This window comes from Protopterus annectens, chromosome 14.part0 (assembly GCF_019279795.1).
Source record: "Protopterus annectens isolate FY-2018-M chromosome 14.part0, PAN1.0, whole genome shotgun sequence".
NCBI lineage: Eukaryota > Metazoa > Chordata > Ceratodontiformes > Protopteridae > Protopterus > Protopterus annectens.
Window position 1 is genome coordinate 1,030,738,468 of NC_056748.1, and position 6,000 is coordinate 1,030,744,467.

General features: G+C 39.5%; 1 protein-coding gene across 2 annotated transcripts in view; it reads left to right on the plus strand.

The window, feature by feature from the left end:
- The window catches only part of LOC122789409 (ecto-NOX disulfide-thiol exchanger 2-like), a 3,915,450-nt gene that overhangs the window by 264,165 nt on the left and 3,645,285 nt on the right, over nt 1-6,000 (plus strand). The gene's annotated exons all lie outside the window — the stretch shown is intronic.

Here is a 6,000-nt window from a genome sequence, read left to right on the forward strand (position 1 = left end):
CTGTTACAGGCTGTTGATGGGAGAGCTATGCCTGGCATACAAGGCATTGTCAGACCCCACTCTGCTGGACCTCCTGCATATCCACAAAACAAACTTCAACAGAATTACCCATTCTAAAGACTTAAACCTTGCCTGTGATATAAATAGGACCTACTGGAGAGACAGGTATGTATCCGAAGACTACCGTGTCTGTGGAACAGCTTCCCCATCCATGTGAAGCAGAATTTTTCCCTAACCCATTTCAAGTGTAACTTGGAGAATTTGATGGGGAACAGGAAATTCATCCCTGGTTCGGCACATATGTCTCTAATGGACACAGGCAGCCTGAAAATGGCTCATATCCCAGGCTCCTGCATGTAAATGTTATATCTCCCAAGCCCCTGTGGTCATTAACCTAGTAAATACCTATGAACCGATGAACCCTCAATCCTCACCTTAATTTGATGCACCAGAGCTCATAATGTAAATAAGACTGGTTTTAATAATCTAATTTGTTAACCATGAAAGTATTCTAGTTTTATTATACTTCAAGTGTACACTTTAATGCATCTGTGTGTATATAATTTCTGCTGACATTTTGTATTTCAACATATCTCCTCATTGTAAACGACTATTTTTGAGTCATGACTGAAAAGGTTATTTGCTCCATGTGATTATCAAATGGTTAATATGTAATAAATTAATAATTCTTCATAACATATAATTCTACTTGTATTACTGCTGCCTGTATAACCCATTCTACTTCAGTCACTCACTCTGTCTCATTGCACTACTTTTGCTTATAGGATGTTTCTCATTTTCACTCTTTCGTTTTTACTTTATTATACCATTTCTGCCCTGCTATGTCTCTTCCTATTTACTCTGTTAGTGTACATGCTGCTGACACCCAGTTATCCACCTCTGTGACCACACTACAATGATGTTGAAAATGCAAAGCAGTGTTATAAAATACAAAATATGGCTCGCAATATGACGTTTTCTACCTCCTGGATGACATTAATTAAAGAAATGCTTTCATATTAACTCATGGTCACAAAACTATTAGCATTTTACAATATCCAAGATAGTGTTTTGATATCAAATATATTAACTAGATCAACTAACTGTAAAAAAGATATAGTATGTAGCAATGGACTTTATATAACTTTTTTCTGTTTTGGATGTAATCATAAACTTCACTATTAAATATTTACGTAACAAACTCTAAATTTGTTTTGGAATTTCTGTATAAGTATGTATTAAAATAATATACAAAGTCTTATGATCTACACCACAGTTGAAAAGGATCTCTAAACCAGCCTACTAGACAGCTAACAAATAGAATAAAATGGCTTAGTGTTCTACAAAAAGATCTCAAAGAGAATGAGCCAGAGACTGACAAAACTGTGTCCCGCTTAGGGAAAGAGGTTATTTACTCCCACATGTTCCACTGCTACTTCACAGAGGTAGATGGTTGAGGTGAGATAAAGAAGATTTTAATGAAATGAAACAGGATTGAGCGCTTTCATGCGTCGATAACACAACTTCATCAGAATCTGATGAAGTTGTGTTACAGTCATATGAAAGCACTCAATCCTGTTTCATTTCATTAAAGTTTTTTTGAGTGGGACTTTTTCTGCTGCTTTTTGTTCAGAGGATTGGTGTTTTTCTGTTGGTTACTGGTCTATTGTGGTCATAAAGAAGATGTTAAATGCGGAATACATACAGCTATACTGCTCCATCATCATGTATTACTGCCTTCTGGAGGGAAGAAGCCAAAAGGCAAAGATGGTGGCCCACTTAAATTATTCAAGCAGGTACAATATTACATAGCAAAGTGCACATGGTGTCTTATCAGAATGTAAAACAATGGAGTTGCAATTCAAAAGCAGCTACAGTATCGAAAGCATACACAACAACCAAGAGGCTACCTGGTAAAGTGGTCACGTCTCTGATGCCGATGAGCCACTATCATCCCTTTCATTTCGTTATCAAAAAAGGGCTACTCCAGTCCTCATGCTACCATGTGACCCAGGGTCATCTTTTCTCTACAAAAGTTTTTAACACTCTATGCCACACAGAAAGTGCTGAAAATCCCTTCTGATCCACTTTCACCACAGCAAACATGTACACTGTTAAGTACAAATCCAAGGCTCGGTTATGATTACAAACTTTTTCCTCGTGTTTGTAAAACTCTACTGGCTCAGACGCCATCATTTTTTTCCTAATCTCAGCCCCGCTGTGTATTTCTCCACCCACAACAGAGATGAATGACACGCTAGGAAAGAGAATACAAGTTATGTGAGATAACTGCCGTTGTGGAACCACGCCTCTTCCTGACAGCCATGTTGTTGTGTGAGTGACAAGTCACGTATGTTTGTCAGGAAATGTTTGTAATTATTATTTTTTAATATTGTAATCGTTTTTAGTTACCAAGCTATAAAAGTGGGAGGGCACTCACCCTTCCCCCTCTCCCTTTTGTTTTGGTGCCCGTCACTCAGACAGGGCACCGAAAAGATAGCAAAATAATAAAATAAATGAATACATAAAATGCACCCTTTACGAGGCCGGCCTGTATGGTGCCCTAGGTGGTCGCCTAGTTCGCCTATGCCTAAGGCCGGGCATGGGCCCAGTGCATCAATCTGTCGTACATCTTCCTTGGGCATAGTTTCAGCTGTGTGAGATTGTATAGAGCCATCCTGTTGCAGTATGTTTCAGAGCCAACTGGACAATTTGCTCCTTCAGTGCCGTCTCTGGTCTCTGCAGTCTTGTCACCGTTTTCATTAGTGTCAAGGCTGCCTACATACTGGGAGCCTAACACTGAACCCTTTGTTTCGATATCGACTCTAGTTGCCTTGTAGTTATTCTCAGTTTTATTGCCTTTGGCTTTTGACCCTTTGATGTTGAAGCCATTGCTGAGGTCAGTCTTGGTTTCAGTGCCAATAACCTTTGAAGCCAGTGTTTTTGTGTTGGTGCCTTCTTTGTTGATAACCAGCTTAGTGCCAGCTTTGTCTGCACCAATACACATCTTCTGTGGTGCTTAAATCCTTGCAGTTTTACTGTAGGATGCCCCTTTCTTCCCACAGACAGTCACAGTTACTGTGCTCATATCTATGGATGAGGGGCATTGTTTAGGGTGTTGGAGATGTTGATTATCCTCACAGTATTGTAGGCATCTCAGAATGCCCTTCCCCAGAGTGTTATAGCGATACTCAGACATGTCAGTAGTCTGGTATATCCATAAGCTAGGCGGAGCCAGGTATTGTACTGGTGTTTGGAAAGAATGGGAATGATCATGAAGTTAGTTCATTTTATTTATTTATTTATTTTTTTATAAGTAGTCAAGTAAATAAGAGTGGAACCTGGGAAAACGCATAATACAATTTACTGGTAAGGAGACGTCATGAGGAATTTTTAGAGATGGGATCAGTTTGCCTACTTGTAATCTGAGTACAGGTCTTGATGCTACTGTACAGATTAGAAGAGGCTCACTTGTGGTTTGCACTTTCTAGGTTTGAAGACCAGATTAATAAAGGCATAGACAAAGTGAATTTGTCTCAGATGAGTACAAAATGCTACAGAGATCTTATCCAACTTTTGTGTAAAGAAACATTAAGAACCATGTGCTGCAGATATTTGAATGGAGGGAGAGACAGGAACAGTATGCGAGTTCCCTGAAGGGGTCCATAAATGACTCTTGTGACTTTTTAGGGAAAAAAGATGAAGTAGGAGACCTGGAAGTGAAGCTTGTGCAATGAAGAAAGTGTGAGTAGTTGACAGTTGGAATGTCCTCCCCGGAATGAAACCGCAACGAAACCGCAACAGTGGAACACACTATTGAAAAATTGATAGTGCAGCATAAATTAAGCTTAAAGAAGGGGACTAGAAGTAAAATTACTGATTGTGTGCATACTCCAGTGTAACACAGTTATTAAAAATATCAGTGTTGTTTTGGCTGTTGGCTTGTACCTCCCTGTATACCATGACAGATAACATTGTTTAGATTAATGTTATTTGTTGCACTATTGACAGAACTTTCATTTTCTTACAAATTTATGCCCTTAAATTACTTATTTTAGCACCTTGATATATTATAAACTACTCTAAGACTAGCTATGTCCATGTTTTATTTTTAATTAACTTTTCTCTGTGGGTGTTTATTCAGATACATATATATGTGGGGGGGCGGGCAAACCTTCACAAATGGAAATTAAATCAAGGGTTCTTCCAACATTTGAACAACCTATGGGGCGTTTCTCAAGTAGAACTGTTTGTCTCCTTCTTGAACAACCAACTGGCAAGATTCTGTTCCAGGACTCCATGCAAGAAGGCCTGGTAAGACAGATTCCTTTTCTTTGGACAGGCATTTTGCTGCATGCTTTTCCACGCTTTTCACTATTATCCAGGGTACTTTTGAAGATTCAAGAGGAATCTCCCAAGATCATTGTGGTGACTCTGTTCTGGCCCAGACTACTGTGGTTCTCCCTTCTTTTGGAAATGGTCAGGTGCAATTACCACAAGCTCTCTCTCACTATTCACACGAGCAGGGGTGTTTGATGCACCCCATCAGCCAGCTTCAATTGACTTGTCTGAATGATAGGGTATTAATTCCTTTTAGGCACCTGTTTACTGAAGATGTGCAGCAGGTGCTAATAGGGATAAAGCCTACTGCTAGAAATTCATATATTAGCAAATGAAAAAAGTTTTCTAGTTGGTGCCAACAACATAACTAGCACCCATTTAGGTCTAGTTCTGCTTTTATAATATTTGTGTGACTTACTATCCTATGGCCTTTTTTTTTTATTACTATGTCAAGGTTCAGTTATCGGTCATTTCAGCATATCTGCCCACGGATCCTCCTCTTTTAGTGTAGTCTTATGTCAAAATATTTTTGAAAGTTGTTTTGCATAGGAGGGCTCTAAGAAAACAGTAGCCCCTCCTTAGGATCTTAATTTTGTGTTAGAGAAGCTAACAGATGCTGTATTTGAACCAGCTAATCTGGCTGACTTTTGAGGTTCTTAACATTTTGACTAATTGCTCTGACCTTTGCAAGAAGGGTATCTGAGTTGTAAGCTGTTATGGTAAGTCAACCCTATTTCATTTTATGTAGGGACTGGTTTTCCTTGAGAACTAATCCTTTTTGTTTGAAGTGGTATCAGCATTTACTTTAAGCCAAACAATCCATCTCCCTGTTTTATTTTCTGAACTTAAAAATAAGGGAGAAAGGAAACTCCCATATATTGGATGTTCACAGACAACTCTGGTACTATCCTGACAGAATTAAATCTTTCAGATCAATTGTTCATTTCTTATGAAGGTAAGAAGGGATGACCTGTGTCAAAACAGACTATTACCAAATGGTTTTATAAGGGTATTACCTTTTGTTATACTCATCATGACAATACCCGCGGTGGTGGTGCTGCGGTAGCATTGTCGCCTCGCAATAAGACGCTGTCTGGTTCGATTCTCAGCTAGAGGGTCTTCTGCGTGGAGACATGCGAGAATGGGCATACCTTCGTTGCAGGTTGTTCATCAGGGCTGGTAACTCGGCATGTAAAAATCAACTACCAATCATTGTGCTGCTGTGGTGACTCCTAACCGGGAAAAGCCGAAAGACACAACAACATACTCATCATGACAATCTGTTATAGGCAGGGTCAAAGCCCACTCTACCAGGGCCTGGGATTCATCTCTGGCTTTTTGGAAAAGTTTTGTTTCTAGCAGTAATCTGGAAGCTGCTACTCGGTCCTCTGTACGTACTTTTACAAAAACACTACAGGCTTGATTCCTTCTCAAGGTCCAAATTACTCTTTGCTAGGCTCATTCTTCAGGGGCTCTTGGTCTCTTCTTCCACCTCACAAATATAATTAGCTTTGGTAATCGACCCACGTAGCCAAGGCTACTGTAACAGTGATTACTATGAAGAACATGGTACAGTTGTGTAAGTTGAACTTAACTGCAACAGTAGATGTTCGAATGATTACTACTGCAGTAGCCACTCCCTCCTTTCCATCGTTTTTT